This window comes from Phocoena sinus, chromosome 4 (assembly GCF_008692025.1).
Source record: "Phocoena sinus isolate mPhoSin1 chromosome 4, mPhoSin1.pri, whole genome shotgun sequence".
In the NCBI taxonomy this organism is placed as follows: domain Eukaryota; kingdom Metazoa; phylum Chordata; class Mammalia; order Artiodactyla; family Phocoenidae; genus Phocoena; species Phocoena sinus.
The window spans coordinates 64,120,634-64,144,316 of NC_045766.1; positions in this window are offsets into that span (position 1 = coordinate 64,120,634).

Below are 23,683 nucleotides of genomic sequence, written 5' to 3' on the forward strand. Positions count from 1 at the left end.
AGGCAGCCTTGAAGAGCTTCCATGCCTGGAGAGGCAAAGAAGCAGCTGAGTGATGAGATCGTGAATGAGGGACCCCTGAGTAGTGTTGAGAGGTCAGATAACACGGAAGACTACTCCCCGACCCCTGCACGTAATGCCTTAGCGTTGCAAGTTCCCTGGAACTCAGATGTAACGCCATCTCGACTGAGATTGGGTTTCTGCCTGAATCTCAGGAGAATGGTAGCTCAAAAGAGGAGTGAAAGAAAAATAGATTTCAATTAGTTTGGAAACTGAGATTTGTGCTTGGCAAATTTACAGTGGCCTTAAATCTCTATAAAGTCCTTTCAACTGGTGAGCTGGGCCTTGGGGTGGCACTAGGCTTCTCCGTTTGGGTCTTGGGGGAGCTTCTGCAACCTCCCCAGGCTGCCTTTCCCCTGGTTCCTACTTTGCTATCTGCTGGTTATTTTTAGGTGTGTATGTTAGGGGTGAAGGAGGAAAAATGAGACCCTGGCTTCTCTTTTCCTTACCAGCTGCTTAAGGAGAAGAAAGACGCAAGTCACAAAGAGAAAGGCCAATAGAGAGAGAGATTCGTACCTGCATCCTCCATGCCCACCCCACCCGCAGATCCCCTTACTGACTGAAGCCCAACTCCAGGCTCTTTGTTCTTGCAAACGCTTCACGCCTTGGCAAGTGTGCTTTACCCACACCAGTAATGGCTCCACAGTAATAAGCAGGAGGCAGAGAAGCGGTGCACTGGGACTCTGGGACTGCCACCCCCACCCTATTCCCAGCTCCCTGTGTGGCTTTGGTTTCTACTTCGTCTGTGACTCTCACGGCAGCCTTCGAGGATGTTCTGTGATGTGATGGGGAGTGCATTATGGCCCCAGAGACACTTTCCACTCTAACTGGGGCAGGAACACCCTAACCCAGAAAATTCATCCTTATGGGCTTGGGTAATGGCATCAGTTTCAGGAGAGAAGAAAAGGCCTCACCTGCACCCATGAAATCCCATCACCCAATGCATTTATGCTGCCATCCAGTCGTCCTCAGGATTGACTGGAAAACAAGTTTATAATGGGGAGAGGAATTCTATTCAGCCCAGCAAGTGCACAGTGAGCACCCATTGTGGCTGGCATTGGGAGACAGTGACAAAGACTCCCAGCACCTGCCCTCCAAGAAATCAGAGCCTGGGAGACTAGACCTGCCCTGTCAATGTGTAGTATTATCAGGTTCAAGTGAGAGAAGAGAGCTGCCATTTTCTGAAAAGCTAAGCCTGGAAAGTATGGTTATTGTTGTTAGGCATGGATTTATAACTGCATAGAAGAAAAGTACTATGCAAATGCCAAATATGATCATACAAGGTAAAAGCACAATAATGAACTTATAGAAGATTCATTTTGGCTGGGATCTGGGGAGTCTTAGTGGGTGACAGTCTTGAGGGACAGGCAGGATTCCCCCTTTTTTCTTTAAGGAAAATGCTTTTCCTGATTATAAAAGTTACACATATTTACTGTCAATACACAAAATCATGAAGAGGAAAAAGTCCATCTCCACCCAAAGATAATCCCTACTAGCAGTTCCCAAAGCTATAGTAGTCAAAACACTATGGTACTGGAACAAAAACAGAAATACAGATCAATGGAACAGGACAGAAAGCCCAGAAATAAACCCACACACCTATGGTCAATTAATCTACAACAAAGGAAGCAAGAATACACAATGGAGAAAAGACAGTCTCTTCAATAAGTAGTGCTGGGAAAACGGGACAGCTACATGTAAAAGAATGAAATTAACCATATAGAAAAATAACAACCCAATCCAAAAATGGGCAGGAGACCTAAACAGACATTTCTCCAAAGAAGATATACAGACTGCCAACAAACACATGAAAGAATGCTCAACATCATTAGAGAAATGCAAATCAAAACTACAATGAGATATCATCTCACAACAGTCAGAATGGCCATCATCAAAAAATCTAGGAACAATAAATGCTGGAGAGGGTGTGGAGAAAAGGGAACACTCTTTCACTGCTGGTGGGAATGTGAATTGGTACAGCCACTATGGAGAACAGTATGGAGGTTCCTTAAAAAACTACAAACAGAACTACCATATGACCCAGCAATCCCACTACTGGGCATATACCCCGAGAAAACCATAATTCAAAAAGAATCATGTACCAAAATGTTCATTGCAGCTCTATTTACAATAGCCCAGAGATGGAAACAACCTAAGTGCCCATCATCGGATGAATGGATAAAGAAGATGTGGCACATATGTACAATGGAATATTACTCAGCCTTAAAAAGAAATGAAATTGAGATATTTGTAGTGAGGTGGATGGACCTAGAGTCTGTCATACAGAGTGAAGTAAGTCAGAAAGAGAAAGACAAATACCGTATGCTAACACATATATATGGAATTTAAGAAAAAAAATGTCATGAAGAACCTAGGGGTAAGACAGGAATAAAGACACAGACCTACTAGAGAACGGACTTGAGGATATGGGGAGGGGGAAGGGTGAGCTGTGACAAAGCGAGAGAGAGGCATGGACATATATACACTACCAAACGTAAGGTAGGTAGATAGTGGGAAGCAGCCGCATAGCACAGGGAGATCAGCTTGGTGCTTTGTGACCACCTAGAGGGGTGGGATAGGGAGGGTGGGAGGGAGGGAGATGCAAGAGGGAAGAGATATGGGAACATATGTATATGTATAACTGATTCATTTTGTTATAAAGCAGAAACTAACACACCATTGTAAAGCAATTATACTCCAATAAAGATGTTAATAAAAATAACACCATATACAAAAATAAACTCAAAATGGATTAGAGACCTAAATGTAAGACCGGACAGTATAAACGTCTCAGAGGAAAACATAGGAAGAACACTCTTTGACACAAATCACAGCAATATCTTTTTTGATCCACCTCCTAGAGTAATGAAAATAAAAACAAAAATAAACAAATGGGACCTAATTAAACTTAAAAGCTTCTGCACAGCAAAGGAAACCATAAACAAAATGAAAGACAACCCACAGAATGGGAGAAAATATTTGCAAACGAAGTGACCAACAAGGGCTTAATCTCCCAGATATACAAACAGCTCATGCAGTTCTATGTCAAAAAAAAAAAAACCCAATCAAAAAACGGGCAGAAGATCAAAATAGAAATCTCTCCAAACAAGACGTATAGATCGCCAAAAAGCACATGAAAAGATGCTCAACATCACAAATTATCAGAGAAATGCAAATCAGAACTACAATGAGGTATCACCTCACACCGGTCAGAATGGTCATCATCAAAAAGTCCACAAACTATAAATGCTGTAGAGGGTGTGGAGAAAAGGGAACCCTCCCTACACTGTTGGTGGGAATGTAAAGTGGTACAACCATGATGGAGAACAGTATGGAGGTTCCTTAAAAAACTAAAAATGGAGCTACCATATGATCCAGCAATCCCAATCCTGGGCATATATCTGGAGAAAACCATAATCCAAAAAGATACATGCACCCCAATGTTCACTGAAGCACTATTTACAATAGCCAAGACAAGGAAGCAACCTAAATGTCCATCAACAGAGGAATGGATAAAGATGTGGTACATATAAACAATGGAATATTAGCCACAAAAAGGAATGAAATAATGCCATTTGCAGCAACATGGATGGACCTAGAGATTATCATACTAAGTGAAGTAAATCAGACAGAGAAAGACAAATATCATACGATATCTCTCATATGTGCAATCTAATTTTAAAAAATGATACAAACGCACTTACTTACAGTACTGCAACAGACTTGCAGATCTCTAAAACAAACTTACGGTTACCAAGGGGGACACATGGTGGGGAGGGATAAATCAGGAGCTTGGGATGGACATGCATACACTACTACATATAAGATAGATAACCGACAAGGACCTACTGTATAGCACAGGGAACTCTACTCAGTATTCTGTGATAACCTATATGAGAAAAGAATCTAAAAGGAGTTAATATAGGTATAACTGAATCACCTCGTTGTGCATCTGAAACTAACACAGTAAATCAGCTATACTCCAGTAAAATTTAAAAATACACACACACACACACACACACACACACACACACACATATATATAGAAAATGCCAAAAAAGACCATACCCCACTTTTTTTTTAATTTAAAAATATATCATAAAAATGCCGCCAGATCATTTAGGCAGCCAGCTGTGTCAGGAATCAGCCCCATCCACCAGCAGATTAACACTAGATCCAGGACCCCCTGGCCCTGCAACCACCTACACCAGAACCTGGCTCTGCCCACTAGTGGGCCGGCACTAGCCCTGGGACCCCCTGAGGTTCTGCAACCAGCCAGCTCATGACCTGGTCCCGCCTACCAGTGGCTGGCAGCCACGGCACAAGGTAGGGCCTGGCCATCGACTGGACCGGGGACCAGCCACACCTAACAGACTACCAACAGTAGTCAGGAGTTTTCTTTATGTTTCCTATGCTTGGGGTTATTTGAGCTTCTTGGATATGTACGTTTATAGTTTTAATCAAATTTGGAAAATTTTTGGCCATTATTTCCTCAAACCTTTTTTCACTTCCTCTCTCTTTGCTCCTTTGGAAACTCTAATACAGTAACAGATTGTTTAATGCTCACTGATGCTCTTTCCACTTTTTATAATTCTTATTTTTTCTGTTTCATTTTGTATAGTTTCTGGTGTTACATCTTCAGGTTCACTAAACTTTTCTTCTGCAATGTCAAATCTGCCGTTAATCCTATCCAGAGTATTCTTCATCTGAGATATTGCAGTTTTCATCTTTCTGCTACTTTCTTGAAAATACAAAATATACTTTTAGCAACTTTTAATGTTCTTATCTACTAATAATATCAACTTTTATTTCTGGGTCAGTTTTGATAGATTTTGCTTCTCATTATGGGTAGCTTTGTCCAGCTTTTTTGAATGTCCTGCTAATTTTAGATTGGATGCCAGATATAAATATTTTCTTTTTGGGTGTTAGATACTTTTGTAGTCTAATAAATATTCTTGAGTTTTGTTCTGGGATGCAAGTAAGCTTTCTGGTAACCAATAGTTCTTTTTAGGTACTGCTCCTAAGCTCTGTTGTTTCTCATTTCTCAGGGATCACTGTTCTTTGTTACCTGATTTCCAATGTCTTCAAAACTGTATTTTACATTTTTTGTAGTTCTTTAGCTGTTTCATGCAGGAGGGTAAATCAAGTCTCTTTTACTCTATCTTGGCCAGAGACTGAAGTATCTCTTCATTAAAAGTTGAAGTGAATAAACGTTATAAGAGTTATACTTAAGCTGAATCTGGACTCATTGAACCATTCGGCTCTGTCTCAGAGACTGGAGTAGGGATATTATGGGCCTCTACTTCCCTCATTGGTAAAGAGCCTCCAGAAAAGGGCCTCATCCAAAGGGGAGGGGACAGAGCTGAGGTGAACCTGCCTGGCTTAAGGTCAAGGGGCCACAGTAGGAGGGGATCAGATGCTGAGTGTTCTATAGCCCTGTCCCATGGAATAGGAAGAGAGGACTGTAGTGAAAGTATGAGAAGACCTTATAAGTTCATACTCCCCAAAATATCTATGGGATACTGAAAACGCAGTGTGGCATGAGCACGTAAGGAGAGGCAGCCAGAATGGCTGGTGCCTGGCACTGGTGCTCATAGAAGAAAAAAGAAGAGGAGGGTGATGGCTGTCATGAAGACATCCACTTCCTCTCAGCCCTGTTTCGGTAGAGGTTTGTGGTAGCTGGGGCTTCTATTAAAGGGCCAAGGCCAAAGCATGAAGCGAGATTTGGGGAAGCAAAAATGGCCTCTGACAGAAAAGTTCCACGTAAGCGTGTGTGTACATACCCAGGTCAACCAGGAGAGGGGTGGGGGGCAACACGATCGTGGGAACCACAGAGTAGTGTGGTTGCTTTCAGTAACTGCATTTTCAAAGACTTTAGCTACAAAAGTGACCCGCTCTTTCCAGACATGAGATCTGGTCAGTCTTTCTGTGGTGCTGAGGTCTGTGTTTGTCTCTAATGACTACATCTTTGCCCTGGGCAGCCTACAGGTGGGCCTCTCCAGCGGAATAAACAGGGTCAGGGCTGAAAGCCCAAAGCTCTCACTGTGCTTCCTCAGAGGTTTGTTTTTACCACTTGCCAAAAACGATTGAAGGAGTCTTAAAACAGGTGGGAAGAACTTACATTGAGTTCTTTATCGGGAAGCTCTGAAACCCACTTGTCAAAGGTCTATCCCAAGGCATAATTAAGTAAATGGAAAAGGACCAGTCTTAGGCACAGCAAAAAAATAGCTGAACGTCTGTTAAATTCTGCAGCTTAGGTTGAGACAAAGGCTGTGAACCTTCTTGAATGTCTGTGGAAGTAGATCAAAAGGGAAATGTGTGCTAGGTCTTTACATGAATACCGTTTTTCCAAATAGGAAATATCCCATTCTTGGAACACATTGCACAGCAAAAGTGGGTGGCCCTGAGCAGCACTGAGTAATAAAGTAGTATCCAACTGAGAGTTCTAGGTGAAAGGAAAAACTTAGAGAAACCCTGAGTAGCCGCTTTTACAATAAAATAATCCAACTGTAGTAGACCATAATGCTCCAGGCAGCGCTTACCAAGAGATGGGAGTTAGTGGTTTGGCCTGTGGTGACCGTGCTGATCTCACTGTCTGCCATACTTGGCTAGCAGTTAGTAATCTCAGCTTTTCTCCCTTCAGTTTCACTCATGTGAGTTATTTCTCATCAGACCACGGTAAATTCCATCAGAAGCCACACCGCAGTATTTCATGTTTACCAGCCAGAAGAACACCAACAGTGCTAGCCCACTACTCAAGAGTGGTAACACTTTCTAAATTTACCCTTACACTGAAGTTTCTACTATGGCCTAACTCAGCAAGCTTCACTTAGGACAGACTCTCTAGTCCGGAGCTAAAGTTCACTTAAAACTCTATGAGCCTAGTGCCCACCAATCATGCCAGCTATCTCTTTGCACCCTCTTCTTTTAGAACTTAAAAAAAAAACCAGTAAATTTGTTCCTTCATTCATCTATCCATCCACCCATCCACTCATCCATTCAACTAATGAATATTGGTGCCTACGATGGGTCCAGTTGTGATGGAGTTACACAGATAACATTGACGACAATAGTGATAAGGAGAGTGATGGCACCAAAATGGCAATGTAGGAGCCCCCAAGCTCTATCCCTGCACAGAGACCAATAATTAGACAGCTAGCCGTGAAGAAAAATAGCTCTGGGAGAGCTCTGGATTCCACGTAAGAAATTTTCGCACATAGTGGAACAAAAACCCCGAGAATAAATGCACAAGAAGAGAAGAAAATTAGTTTCATCTTGCCTGCATCATCCCATCCCTCAAGCTGGCACTTCTTAGTGCCAAGAGGGAACTTCCCAGATAGAAAGAATTCTCCTTTCTAGGAAAGGAACAGTCAGGTGGTGAGCAGCTTCTCCAGCCTTTCTGGGTGCCACACAAAGGATCTGCTTAGGTTTCACCCCACAGACAGGAAAAGCTGAGATGTACAGAGATGGCTAGGAACAAAAAGAAAAGTGGTCATAGAGTGGCAGCCATCACAGTTCACAGTGACCTGCTCTATAGACAAACCCAGCAAGGAGCCTTTGCCACTTAAGAATCAATGGCTAACACAGCTGCCACAGACCCCCTGCAGATTTCATCAGCTTTCGCCCTATAGGTATCTGTGCTTGCTGATGCCAGCTGCCTGAGTCCCTCCCTGATCCATCACCTTCCCCACCCCCCATGTCTCATCTTCCTCCAGAGCCTGGGAACTGCACTGGCAGCTAGCTCAGGCCTCTGAGGCTGCACCAGTGTGAAACACCAGCTTAGACCCCTGCGGATGACCCCTACTGTTGAGCGTGCACTCAGAGCCAGCTCACTTTTATGCTGCTAGCCTGACGTCCATCACTAGCCTTCACCCAGCTGCACACCTGGGGGGAGACTGTACAGCCACTAGGAGAGCATGCTGACAGCCAGGGCTCCCATAGCTCCTTGTGGGCCCAGATGAGGCCCTGTCTTATGTCACTGGCCTGAACGACTGTACTTACCTATAGCTAGAGTTCCTCCAGCTGTGCACCTGTGCACCTCCAGCCCAATCCCCGTCACCGTGAAGTTCACACAGCCAGGGGAGGACTGTACAGCCATGGGAGAGCATGCTGACAGCCAGGGCTCCAGTAGCTGCCAGTGAGCTTATAGTTGTCCCTGACCCTTGCTGCCTACACTGGCCCCCACCATGTTGTGTGTGCCTACAACTGCCACCTGCCATGATACAGGCACCTGCAGCTGGCCCCTACAGCCAAGTGTGTGCATACTATCGCCACTGCCTGCCCTGATCCCTAGCTGCTGGACCTGCAGACACCACTGAGGACCCCAGCAGCTCTTGCAACCACTGTAGACTCGCCACAGTCCTTGCCAGGGACACACCGTTGTTGACGCTGGGAACCCCAGTGGCCTGAGCTGAGGAGACATAATGCCCCTGATGGACCTGTGTGCTGCCACATGCCCCCAAACCTGGCACCCTGCACCACTAGACCTGACATCACAGCGTGCTCCAGTGTGCACCCACCCACAGGTGAAGGTCTTTCCTTACCAAAGTCAGTCCACAAAGTTTGGAAGAGGCAACTGCTTCTTTAAACGCACAGACACCTAAACAAAGCTACCAGAATCATGAAGACTCAGAAAAACATGACTCCATCAAAGGAATACAGTAAACCTACAGTAACTGGCCCCAAAGAGATGGAGTTCCAGGAATTGTCTGATGAAGAATTCAAAATAATATTTCTACAGATGCTCAACGAGTCAAAAGAGAACACGGATTAAAAATTTAATGATAGGGGAGGACCTTCAAGATGGTAGAGGAGTAAGACGTGGAGATCACCTTCCTCCCCACAAATACATCAGAAATACATCTACATGTGGAACAGCTACTACAGCACACCTACTGAACGCTGGCAGAAGACCTCAGACCTCCCAAACTCCCCACGTACCTGGGTAGGGCAAAAGAAAAAAGAAAAAAAAAACAGAGACAAAAGAATAGGGAGGGGACCTGCCCCTCTGGGAGGGAGCTGTGAAGGAGGAGAGGTTTCCACACCAGGAAGCCCCTTCATGGGCAGAGACTGCAGGTGGCGGAGCGGGGGAGCTTAGGAGCCACGGAGGAGAACACAGCCACAGGGGTGCGGAGGGCAAAGCGGAGAGACTCCCGCACAGAGGATCGGTGCTGACCAGCACTCACCAGCCCAAGAGGCTTGTCTGCTCACCCGCCGGGGCAGGAGGGGCTGGGAGCTGAGGCTCGGGCTTCGGTCAGAGCATAGGGAGAGGACTGGCGGCGTGAACACAGCCCGAAGGAGGCTAGTGCACCATGGCTAGCCGGGAGGGAGTCTGGGAAAAACTTTGGACCTGCCTAAGAGGCAAGAGACCATTGTTTAGGGGTGCACGAGGAGAGGGGATTCAGAGCACCGCCTAAACGAGCTCCACAGTCGGGCACGAGCCCCACCTATCAGCGTGCACACCAGAGATGGGCATGAGATGCTAAGGCTGCTGCTGCAGCCACCAAGAAGCCTGTGTGCAAGCGCAGGTCACTATCCACACCTCCTCTCCCAGGAGCCTGTACAGCCCACCACTGCCATGGTCCCGTGATCCAGGGACAACTCCCCTGGGAGAACACATGGCATGCCTCAGGCTGGTGCAACGTCACACCGGCCTTTGCCACCGCAGGCTCGCCCCGCATCCGTACCCCTCCCTCCCCCCAGCCTGTGTGAGCCAGAGCCCCCTAATCAGCTGCTCCTTTAACCCTGTCCTGTCTGAGCGAAGAACAGATGCCCTCCGGCAACCTACATGCAGAGGCGGGTCCAAATCCAAAGTTGAACCCCAGGAGCTGTGCGAACAAAGAAGAGAAAGGGAAATCTCTCCCAGCAGCCTCAGGAGTAGCGGATTAAATCTCCACAATCAACTTGATGTATCCTGCATCTGTGGAATACCTGAATAGACAATGAATCACCCCAAAATTGAGGTGGTGGACTTTGGGAGCAACTGTAGACTTGGGGATTGCTGTATGTGACTGACTAGTTTCTGATTTATATGTTTATCTTAGTTTAGTTTTTAGCACTTGTTATCATTGGTGGATTTGTTTATTGGTTCGGTTGCTCTTTTTTTTAATACTTTTTTATATTTTAATAATTTTAAAATTTAATTTAATAACTTTACTTATTTTTTCTTCCTTCCTTCCTTCCTTTCTTTTTTTTTTCTCTCTCTTCTTCTGAGCCATGTGGCTGACAGGGTCTCAGTGCCCCAGCCAGGTGTCAGGCCTGAGCCTCTGAGGTGGAAGAGCTGAGTTCAGGACATTGGACCACCAGAGACCTCCCAGCTCCACGTAATATCAGTTGACGAGAGCTCTCCCAGAGACCTCTGTCTCAATGCTAAGACCCAGCTCTACTCAACGACCAGCAAGCTCCAGTGCTGGACACCCCATGACAAACAACTAGCAAGACAGGAACACAACCCCACCCATTAACAGAGAGGCTGCCTAAAATCATACTAAGTTCACAGACACCCCAAAACACACCACCAGACTCAGTCCTGCCCACCAGAAAAAACAGATCCAGCCTCACCCACCAGAACACAGGCACAGTTCCTTCTTCCAGGAAGCCTACACAACCCACTGAACCAACCTTACGCACTGGGGGCAGACACCAAAAACAACGGGAACTATGAACACTCAGCCTGTGAAAAGGAGACCCCAAACACAGTAAGTTAAGCAAAATGAGAAGACAGAGAAATACACAGCAGATGAAGGAACAAGGTAAAAACCCACCAAACCAAACAACTGAAGAGGAAATAGGCAGTCTACCTGAAAAAGAATTTAGAGTAACGATAGTAAAGTTGAACCAAAATCTTGGAAATAGAATAGACAAAATGCAAGAAACATTTAACAAGGACCTAGAAGAACTAAAGAGGAAACAAGCAACAATGAACAACACAATAAATGAAATTTAAAATTCTCTGGAAGGAATCAATAGCAGAATAACTGAGGCAGAAGAATGGATAAGTGACCTGGAAGATGAAATAGTGGAAATAACTACCGCAGAGCAGAATAAAGAAAAAAGAATGAAAAGAATTGAGGACAGTCTCAGAGACCTCTGGGACAACATTAAATGCACCAACATTCAAATTATAGGGGTCCCAGAAGAAGAGAAAAAGAAAGGGACTGAAAAAATATTTGAAGAGATTATAGTTGGAAATTTCCCTAATACGGAAAAGGAAATAGTCAATCAAGTCCAGGAAGTGCAGAGAGTTCCGTACAGGATAAATCCAAGGAGAAACATGCCAAGACACATATTAATCAAACTATCAAAAATTAAATACAAAGAAAAAATAATAAAAGCAGCAAGGGAAAAGCAACAAATAACATACAAGGGAATCCCCATAAGGTTAATGGCTGATCTTTCAGCAGAAACTCTGCAAGCCAGAAGGGAGTGGCAGGATATATTTAAAATGATGAAACAGAAAAACCTACAGCCAAGATTACTCTACCCAGCAAGGATCTCATTCAGATTCAACGGAGAAATTAAAACCTTTACAGACAAGCAAGAGCTAAGAGAATTCAGCACCACCAAGCCAGCTTTACAACAAATGCTAAAAAGGAACTTCTTTATGCAGGAAACACAAGAGAAGGAAAAGACCTATAAAAACAAACCCAAAACAATTAAGAAAATGGGAACATACATATTGATAATAACCTTAAATGTAAATTGATTAAATGCTCCAACCAAAAGACACAGACTGGCTGAATGGATACAAAAACAAGACCCATATATATGCTGTCTACAAGAGACCCACTTCAGACCTAGGGACACATACAGACTGAAAGTGAGGGGATGGAAAAAGATATTCCATGCAAATGGAAATCAAAAGAAAGCTGGAGTAGCAATTCTCATATCAGACAAAATAGACTTTAAAATAAAGACTATTACAAGAGACAAAGAAGGACACTACATAATGATCAAGGGATTGATCCAAGAAAAAGCCATGGAAATCAGAGTAGAAAAAGAAATAAAAGGAATACAAATTGGAAAAGAAGTGAAACTGTCACTGTTTGCAGACGACATGATACTATACATACAGAATCCTAAAGATGCTAACAGAAAACTGCTAGATTATAATTAATGAATTTGGTAAAGTAGCAGGATACAAAATTAATGCACAGAAATCTCTTGCATCCCTGTACACTAATGATGAAAAATCTGAAAGAGAAATTAAAGAAACACTCCCCTTTACCATTGCAAGAAAAAGAATAAAATACCTAGGAATAAACCTACCTAAGGAGAAAAAAGACCTGTATGCAGAAAATTATAAGATACTGATGAAAGAAATTAAAGATGATACCAACAGATGGAGAGATATACCATGTTCTTGGATTAGAAGAATGAATATTGTGAAAATGACTATACTACCCAAAGCAATCCACAGATTCAATGCAATCCCTATCAAATTACCAATGGCATTATTTACGGAACTAGAACAAATCATCTTAAAATTTGTATGGAGACACAAAAGACCCCGAATAGCCAAAGCAGTCTTGAAGGAAAAAAACGGAGCTGGAGGAATCAGACTCCCTGACTTCAGACTATACTACAAAGCTACAGTAATCAAGGCAATATGGTACTGGCACAAAAACAGAAACATAGATCAGTGGAACAAGATAGAAAGCCCAGAGATAAACCCACGCACCTATTGTCAACTAATCTATGACAAAGGAGGCAAAGATATACAATGGAGAAAAGACAGTCTCTTCAATAAGTGGTGCTGGGAAAACTGGACAGCTACATGGAAAAGAATGAAATTAGAACACTCCCTAACACCATACACAAAAATAAACTCAAAATGGATTAGAGACCTAAATGTAAGACTGGACACTATAAAACTCTTAGAGGAAAACATAGGAAGAATACTCTTTGACATAAATCACAGCAAGATATTTTTTGATCCAGCCCCTAGAGTAATGGAAATTAAAACAAAAATAAACAAATGGGACCTAATGAAACTTAAAAGCTTTTGCAAAGCAAAGGAAACTACAAACAAGACAAAACAACAACCCTCAGAATGGGAGAAAATATTTGCAAAAGAATGAACAGACAAAGGATTAATCTCCAAAATATATAAACAGATCATGCAGCTCAATAAAAAAAAAAACAACCGGGCTTCCCTGGTGGCGCAGTGGTTGAGAGTCCGCCTGCCGATGCAGGGGACACAAGTTCGTGCCCCGGTCTGGGAAGATCCCACATGCTGCAGAGCAGCTGGGCCCGTGAGCCATGGCCGCTGAGCCTGCGTGTCCGGAGCCTGAGCTCCATGGCGGGAGGGGCCACAGCGGTGAGAGGCCCATGTACCGCAAAACAAACAAACAAACAAACAACCCAATCAAAAGATGGGCAGAAGACCTAAATAGACATTTCTCCAAAGAAGACATACAGATGGCCAAGAAGCACATGAAAAGCTGCTCAACATCACTAATTATTAGTGAAATGCAAATGAAAACTACAGTGAGGTATCACCTCACACCAGTTAGAATGGGCATCATCAGAAAATCTACAAACAACAAATGCTAGAGAGGGTGTGGAGAAAAGGGAACACTCTTGCACTGTTGGTGGGAATGTAAATTGATACAGCCACTATGGAGAACAGTATGGAGGTTCCTTAAAAAACTAAAAAAAGAACTACCATATGACCCAGCAATCCCACTACTGGGCATATACCCAGAGAAAACCATAATTCAAAAAGACACATGCACCCCAATGTTCATTGCAGCACTATTTACAATAGCCAGGTCATGGAAGCAACCTAAATGCCCACTGACATAGGAATGGATAAAGAAGATGTGGTACAGGGCTTCCCTGGTGGCGCAGTGGTTGAGAGTCCGCCTGCCGATGCAGGGGACACGGGTTCGTGCCCCGGTCCGGGAGGATCCCACATGCCGCGGAGTGGCTGGGCCCGTGAGCCATGGCCGCTGGGCCTGCGCGTCCGGAGCCTGTGCTCCTCAACGGGAGAGGCCACAACAGTGAGAGGCCCGCATACCGCAAACAAAACAAAACAAAACAAACAAACAAAAAAAGAAGATGTGGTACATATATACAATGGAGTATTAGCCATAAAAAGGAATGAAATTGGGTCATTTGTAGGGATGTGGATGGATCCAGAGACTGTCATACAGAGTGAACTAAGTCAGAAAGAGAAAAGCAAATATCATATATTAACACATATATGTGGAACCTAGAAAAATGGTACAGATGAACTGGTTTGTAGGGCAGAAATAGAGACACAGATGTAGAGAACAAACGTATGGACACCAAGGGGGGAAAGTGGCGGGGTAGGGGTGGTGGTGGGATGAAGTGGAAGATTGGGATTGACATGTATACACTAATATGTATAAAATGGATAATTAATAGGAACCTGCTCTATAAAAAAATAATAAAATAAAATTCAAAGAAAAAAAGAAACAAACCTATCCCCCTCCCAGGAGCTAATGATTACATTTTTGCTTGCTTAGTGGGTTTTTTTTTTTTTTTGGTAGTATAACAAGTTTATCCCCCAATTCTGACAGAGCTGTAAAACTTTTCTCAGTATATTTATTTATAAATATTAGACATTCTATTACCTTCATTTTTTGAGGAGGGGTTGTGAGGGAGTCATCCCTCCTGAGCTGGTGATCTCTAATCCTACACTAAACAAGGTGTTGCCATAGAATTTCATTTCATCATCATCATCTCAGGAATTCCCTTTGCCTTTCTTCTCTGTTAATTCTGTCCCTTTTTTTCCCTATGAGTGCTTTATTGTTGGTTTAAGCCTGCTTGCTTTTGTGAGGCATACCTAAACAGTGGTTTCCAGAGGCAGAGGGCACATGGAAGGAGAGAAGGAAGTAGGGAGTAAAGTTGGGGATGGCTTAGAGAAAGCATCCCCATAAGGAAATGTGAAGATAGCACCCTGGGGTAATGCAAGAATACTGTGTGCTTCTGCTCTTCCTGAGACAGCAATAAGCTTTAATCATACTGAACTGGAAAGGTGAGGGTCTTAAGATAAATCTTTACATTCTTCCATGCACATAATAGGCTTAGATCTCAAATACAGAACATACAAAAAACAAGCATTAAAGAAATTGTACTTTGCCATATTGACAGAAGAGGGCATCATTAAACTAAGAATCTTGTAAACTATCACAAATCTGCAAAAACAATTGAAGAAAATGGAATAAATCTATGCGAAGCTACTTAGAAAGACAGAGAGAATCAAACATCTCAAGCAATGAAACTCCTCCACCATTCCAAGAAAGATAAAAAACAAAACAACAGGTGGATAGCTAGTGGGAAGCAGCCACATAAGCACAGGGAGATCAGCTCGGTGCTTTGTGACCGCCTGGAAGGGTGGGATAGGGAGGGTGGGAGGGAGGGAGATGCGAGGGAAGAGATATGGGAACATATGTATATGTATAACTGATTCACTTTGTTATAAAGCAGAAACTAGCACACCATTGTAAAGCAATTATACCCCAATAAAGATGTTAAAAAAAAAAAAACACAAAAAACCCAAACAACCATGAAGTGAAAGAAATTGCAACACCATGCAATTTTCTAAATAACCCTAAAATGAGTATTTGGAAATAAGAAAAGCTATCTTCAATCAGAAATTAAAAACATAAGTGGATTTGGAAAAAAATAGGAAGATATTTTAAAAAGTTACTTGAAGTCAAGGAATAAATAGAACAAGAAGAAAAATTATCTCAAAATTGAAAAGTAAATTTTAAGCATTTGTTTCCTAAGGCTGCCTTAACAAATTACCACAAACTGGGTGACTTAAAACAATAGAAATTGGTTCTCTCACAGTTCTGGAGGCCAGAAGTCTGAAATCAAGGTGTCAGCAGGACTGGTTTCTCCTGGAGGTGCTCTGCTGGTTTTCATCCCTCTCTCCTAGCTTCTGGTGACTGCCAGAAATCCTTGATGTTCTTTGTTTATATATGCATTATTCTAATCTCCACCTCCATCTTCATATTGCCCTCTTTTCTAAATGTCTTCTCCCCCTTCCCTTCTCTTCTCTTCTAGGGACAATTGCTATTGGAATTCGGAGGGCCCACCCAGCTAAGCTAGGATGATCTCATCTCAAGATCCTTAACTTAATTACATTTGCAAAACCCCCTTTTCCAAATAAAGTCACATTAATGGGTTTGAAGTGGACATATCTTTTGGGAGGCCGACATTTAACTCACTACAGCACCCAAGGGAGAATGGACTCAAACGGAAATTTAATAAGCAGCACCGAAGAAAGACAAATAATCAGCCAAGAAAAGGAAATAAGATAAAGTAAAAAGAGTCAGGAAGGAAATGATCGACACAGAAGACAGGCAATGCAATTTAGATATAACTGGAGCCCTTGAAGAAGAATTATAAAACAATGGAACTATTATTTAAAATTATAGTTGAAGAAAACGTCCCAGAAATAAAACATGAATCTACAAATTGAAAGGATTTGCTATATAGATAAGAAAGTTAATCTGAAATGGTCAACTCCAAGATAACCTAATAAAACAATCTCATTCCTTCATTGTACATGTCTATTTTTTCCCCAAGCCCACACTGGCTTGATTACTATAGCTTTATCATAAGTATCAAAATCAGGTAGTACAGAGTTCTTCAACATTGCTGTTTTTTTCGAGTATTCTAGGTCCTTTGTATTTCCATATAAATTTTAGAATCGACTTGTCTACTTCTACAAGAGAGCCTACTATGTTTCTGATTGGAATTCTGTTGAAATTATAGATCAATTTCAAAATAACAATTTAACAATATTGAATTTTCTAATCTATGAATACAGTGTATATCTCCATTTATTTAGGGCTTTGCTTTCTTTCATTGGTGTTTTGTAACTTTCAGCATATAATCCTGCACATATTTTCAGATTTATATGTAAGTTTTTCATGTTTTGGTATAATTGGTAATATTTAAAAATTTTAATTTCTAATCATTTCTACAATATATATATTCAATTGTATCTTGTGGCTTGACAACTTCTCTTATTACTTTCTAGTATCTGTTTTGTAGTATATTTCATAGAATCTTTGGGATTTTCTATATGTAAAATCATTTCATCCATGAATAGAGATGTTTTATTTCTTCTTTTCCAATATGTATGGAATTACTTTTTCTTGCCTTACTGAACTCCAGTTTGATGTTAAATAGGAGTTTTGGGAGTAGACATCCTTGCTTTGTTTCTGATCGTAGCATCAAAGAAGTCAATCTTTCACCAGTTAAGTATACGACTGTAGGGTTTTTGTAGACTTCTTTATCACAGAGGGAATAGAAATATGCTGAGTATTTTTTCTGGTCACAAATGCATATAATATTTTATCTGTTACCATGTTTTTTATTTGACTCTTTTTTCTACTTTTCATTTTTATGCTGAAATTCTCCCTCTGTTCATACATGTTGTCCACCTTGTCTGCTAGGCCCTTTAGTATATTATAGTTATTTAAGCCCAAGTTCCAAAATCTGAGTCATATATGAGTCCAGTTCTGTTGATTACTTTGTTTCTTGACTATGAATTATATTTTTGTTTCTTTTTGTTTTTGCTTTTTGTGTTTTATGTATTTTGGTTGAAAGCCATACATTGTGAGTAGGACAGTAAAGATTAAGGTAAGTAGTATTTATGCCTGGAATTGGGTAATCTTCTTCCACTAGGCCATACATATAGGAGGGGTTGAGTCAATGTAGTCAGGAATTGAGCTGGCGTTGGGTTTGGTTGTTCTATATTCACTTTCAGTTCACCACTGGCATCCAATTCTAGTGTTACTTTGTTCTTATGGAGAGACAGGTTTACTTGAGAGTTTCCCTCAATGTTCCTGCTCCACTCTCAGCTTTAGGCCTTTACTGTTTGCCTTTGCCTGCATTTCAGAGAGGATGTCTCTCCATCCTCAGTAGTAGTTGCATCGCTTCTTACTTACTACCAGCGCTTGGTAGGCTGGTTGGGGCAGGATGATTCTCTCCTGTCTTGCTCCCACCTCAGTCTTAGGTAGGCCCTATGTCCCTGGGTTTTGGAGGTGAGACCTTCTCAGTGATCCTGCCCTCCCCCAGTGGTAGGAGACCTATAGTAGTCTGAGCCCAGGATTTTTTTCTTTCCCTTCGTCCCAGCCACAGTTTTCCTGCCCTTAGCAGTTTAACTCTTTTGTTCTGAAGGGGATAAGTTTCCAGGCAGGGCTATCTGCCTTTCCTGTAGTAGTGACTGCTCCCTTCCTTCAGGCTTGTACCTCAAGGGATGCTGTCTCCTCTAATCTCCCGCCCTGCCAATCAGTCTTTTTTGTGAATAAATACCTTCTGGGAGTCCACTGAGAAAAGCTTCCAAGTAGGGATAAACTCACTTATTTCTAGGGCTCCTAGGGATACTATTCTCTCAGATTATCCTACAGTCATATTCAGACTTTAGCAATTAGTTAAAAATGTTAGCTGAATTTTTCTTCTCTACTTATGATGTGGCCTCATTTACTTCCTGTGCTTTGCCACAACTGAGTCAGTGTTTGTGTCTCGTGTCTCTTTAGAGACGCCTGTATTTCCTTAGAGTTAAGATAAGCAGTCACTCTGTAACCTTGGTTATCTAATGAGTTCAAGAAAAGCTGCAATTTTGTACACTGTCCTGCGTTTTCTAACTGTAATAATGAAAGTGATTTTTATTTTCATATTTCTATATTCTAAGCAGATGTTGGTAAGCTTTTTGTTAGTTAACCTGGCTAAAGGCTTATCAATTCTATTGATCTTTCAAAAAACTAGTTTTTAACAGTATGGAGGGTTCCTTAACAAGCTAAAAATAGAGTTGCCATATGATCTAGCAATTCCATTCCTGGGCATATATCTGGAGAACACTCTAATTTGAAAAGATACATGCACCCCAATGTTCATAGCGGTACTATTACAATAGTAATAGTTTGCAAGACTATTGTTCCAAGGCATGGAAACAACCTAAATGTCCATCTACAGATGAATGAATAAAGAAGATGTGGGATACACACACACACACACAATGGAATATTAGCCATAAAAAAGAATGAAATAATGCCATTTACAGCAACACGGATGGATCTAGAGATTATCGTACTAAGTGAAGTAAGTCAGACAGAGAAAGACAAATATTAAATGATATCTCTTCTATGTGAAATCTAACAAAAGTGATACAAATGGACTTATTACAAAGCAGAAATAGACCCACAGACAAAACAAACTTATGGTTACCAAAGGGGAAAGGGGTGGGAGGGATAAATTAGGAGTTTGGAATTAACATATACAGACTACTGTATATAAAATAGATAACCAAAAAGGATCTACTGTATAGCACAGGGAACTACACTCAATATTTTGTAATAACCTATAAGGGAAAAAAATCTGAAAAAGAAAAAAATATATACATATAGAACTGAATCACTTTGCTGTACACCTGAAACTAACACAGCATTGTAAATCAACTATACTTCAATAAAAAAATTTAAAAAAGAAAAAGAAAACAAACTTATGGTTACCAAAGGGGAAAGGGGGTGGGGGAGGGATAAGTTAGGAGTTTGGGATTAGCAGATACAAACTACTATATATAAAACAGATAAACAACAAGGCTCTACTGTATAGCACAGGGAACTATATTCAATATCCTGTAATAAACCATAATGGAAAAGAATATGAAAAAGAATATATATATGTATAACTGAATCACTTTGCTGTACACCAGAAACTAACACAACATTGTAAATCAACTATACTTCAATAAAATTTTTTTTAAAAAAGCAAAAAAACAGTAAATAGGTAAAAACAAAACACCTAGTTTTTGGTTTTGTTGATTTTTTCTATTGATTTTCTGTTTTCAATTCCATTGATTTCTGCTCTAAATCTTATTCTTTCTTTTATTCTGCTTACTTTGGACTTAATTTACTCTTCTTTTTCTAGTTTTCTAAGGTGGAAACTTAGATTATTGATTTTAGGTATTTCTTCCTTTTTAACGTATGCATTTGAAGCTATAAAATTTCCTCTAAGCACTGCTTTTGCTGAATCTGACAAATTTTGATGAACTGTGTTGTTATATTCATTTAGTTCCAAACATTTAAAATTTTTTCTTGTGATTTCTTTTTTAACCCATGTGTTATTTAGAAGTGTGTTGTTTAATCTCCATATATTTTGGGATATCCACTAATCTGTTACTGACTTTTAGTCCATTGTAGTCTGAAAGCATACATTATATGATTTTTATTATTTGAAATTTGTTAAAGTGTATTTTATGGCCCAGAATGTAGTTTATCTCGGTGAATGTTTCATATGAGCTTGAGATAAATGTGTATTCTGCTGTTGTTGGATGAAGTAGTCTATAGATGTCAATTATATCCAGTATGATGATGCTGTTGAATTCAACTATGTTCTTACTGATTTTCTGCCTGCTGGATCTCTCCATTTCTCATGGAGGAGTGTTAAAGTCTCAACTATGATAGTTGATTCATCTATTTCTCATCTACCAGTTTTTGCCTTACATAGTTTGATGCTCTGTTGTTAGGTGCGTATACATTAAGGACTGTTACGTCTTCTTGGAGAATTGACCCCTTTGTCCGAATGTATTGCCCTTCTCTATTTCTGATAGTTTTCTTTGCTTTGAAGTCTGTGTCTGAAATTAATATAGCTTCTCCTGCTTTCTTTTGATTAATGTTAGCATGCTATATTTTTTCCATCCATTTACTTTTAATCTATATGTGTCTTTATATTTAAAGTGGGTTTCTTGTAGAAAACATATAGTTGGGTCTTGTTTTTTAATAATATACTCTGGCAATCTCTGTCTTTTAATTGGTGCATTTAGACCACTGACATTCAGAGTGATTATTGATAATAGTTGGATGAATATCTACCATATTTGTTACTGTTTCCTATTTGTTGCCCTTGTTCTTTGTTCCTATTTTTGTCTTCCAGTTATACTTCTTTTTTAACTTTTTAAGAGGCTGACTCAGGGTTTGCAATATACATTTATGACTAATGCAAATCTACTTTTGAATATCACTTAACAGTAGTGTCAGTACCTTATAACAGCAGAATAATCCTAATTCCTCCCTCCGGTTGTTTGTATCATTGTTGTCATTCATTTCACTTATATATAAGTACAACTAAGCATATTTGTGTGTGCATATATTATGTATGATATATCTGTAAGCATATGTAATTTACTACATTGTTGCTATATTATTATTTTAAACAAACTGTTATCTGTAAGGTCAATTCAGAATAAGAAAAATGAAAGTTTTTCTTTTACCTCTGCTGACTGCTTCTTCAGTGCTCTTCCTTTCTGTATATAGATCCAAGTTTCTGACCTACATTTTCCTTCTCACTAAAGAACTTCTTTTAACATTTCTTGCAAGGCAGATCTACTGGAAACAAATTCCCTCAATTTTTGTTTGCTTGAGAGAGTCTTTGTTTCTCCTTTACTTTTCAAGAATAATTCCATTGGGTCAGAATTCTAGGGTACAGAATTTTAGGGTGGTGGTTTTCTTCTCTCAACAATAAATATTTCACTCCATACTCTTGCTTGCATGGTTTCTGAGAAGTTGCATGTAATTCTTATTTTTATTCCTCTATAAAGTATTTTTGGGACTTGCCTGGCAGTCCAGTGGTTAAGACTCTATGCTTCCACTGCAGGGGGTGCAGGTTCGATCCCTGGTCAGGCATCCCACATGCCACACACTGTGGCCAAAATTTTAAAAAGTATTTTTTCCTCCGGCTTCTTTCAGGGTTTTTTCTTTATTTTTGATTTCGTATAGTTTGAAAATGATGTGCCTAGGTACAGTATTTTTTGCATCTATCCTACTTGGTGGTATTCCCTAGGCTTCCTGGTTTGGTGCCTGACATTAATTTGGGGGAAATTCTTAATCATTATTATTTCATATATTTTTTTCTGTTCGTTTTTTTTCTTCTTCTGATATTCTCATTACATGTACAGCTTTTATAGTTGTCTCACAGTCCTTGGATATTGTTCTAGCTTTTTTTTTTTTTGTCTTTTTGCTTTTCAGTTTTGGAGTTTTCTTTTGATATATGCTCAAGCTCAGAGATTCTTTCCTTAGCTGTGTCCAGTTTACTAATAAGCCCACCAAAAGCATTCTTCATTTCTGTCACAGTGTTTTTGATTGTTAGCATTTATTTCTTAGGGTTTCCATCACTCTGCTACATTGCCCATCTTTTTTTTTTTGTAAAAACATGATGCAATTGTCTTCTAAATTACAGTGTTTATAAGATAGCTACCAAACTTGTTTGTTTTTTAAAATAAATTTATCTATTTTTGGCTGTGTTGGGTCTTTGTTGCAGTGTGCAAACTTCTCATTGCAGTGGCTTCTCTTGTGGCAGAGCACCGGCTCTAGGTGCGTGGGCTCAGTAGTTGTGGCTCACGGGCTCTAGAGCACAGACTCAGTAGTTGTGCCGCAGAGGCTTAGTTGCTCCACAGCATGTGGGATCTTCCCAGACCAGGGCTTGAACCCGTGTCCCCTGCATTGGCAGACGGATTCTTAACCACTGCGCCACCAGGTAAGTTCCTGCCCATCTCTTCTTACGTGCTGTCTACTTTATCCTTTAGAGCCCTTAGCATATTATTCATAATTATTTTAAATTCCCTCGGCTGATAATTCCAACATTCCTGCCATGACTGGGTCTGATGCTTGCTCTCTTTAAATTGTGTTTTTTTTGCATTTTAATATACCTTGTAATTTTTCTCAATAGCTGAATGTGATATACTGGTTAAAAGGAACTGCTAGGGCTTCCCTGGTGGCGCAGTGGTTGAGAGTCCGCCTGCCGATGCAGGGGACACGGGTTCGTGCCCCAGTCCGGGAGGATCCCACGTCCGTGGAGCGGCTGGGCCCGTGAGCCATGGCCGCTGAGCCTGCGCGTCCGGAGCCTGTGCTCCGCAACGGGAGAGGCCACAGCAGTGAGAGGCCCACGTACCGCAAAAAAAAAAAAAAAAAAAAAAAGGAACTGCTATAAATAGGCCTTTAGAAATGTGGTGATAAGGTGTAGGGGAAGGGGAAGCATTTATAGTCCTATGATTACGTCTCAGTTGTTTAGTGGGCCTGTACCTCTGGACTGCGAACTTCACAGGGTTTCTCAGTTTCTCTTCTCCCCCCTTTAGGTGGAACAAGGCTAGAGTGGGCTGGAATAGTATACTTTCCCTCCCCTGAGATAGTTAGGCTCTGATAAAACCCTAGCAGGCTAGGCTCTGGTTAAACTAGTTTCTTCTGAGGGCAGGCCTTGTTACAAAGAACAGAGTGCTCTGGCATATTTTGAAATGATTTCTTTCTCCTTCCCCTGAGGGAAGTGTAAGGAGACTTTTCTCCAATATTTATGGTGAAAATCTGGTCAAGCTCCTAGATGTAAACTCACAAAACTGTGCCCGCCCCTAACCATCCACCCTCCCCCAAGACTAGGTATCTCTGGTGTTTTTAACTCTCAGAGTAATCCACACCTCTAGTAATTTGTCAAATTACAGTTCATATATTCCTACTCTTGTACTAGTTGCCATGGTGTTTTCCACTTGTGGGAGGTTTCTGCTTAGGCAAGCCATGACTCCCTGTATTCATCTGTCTGTCCAATCCTGGGAGCAACCATTTGCCCTGTGTCCACCCTCCTCTTACAGATCCAA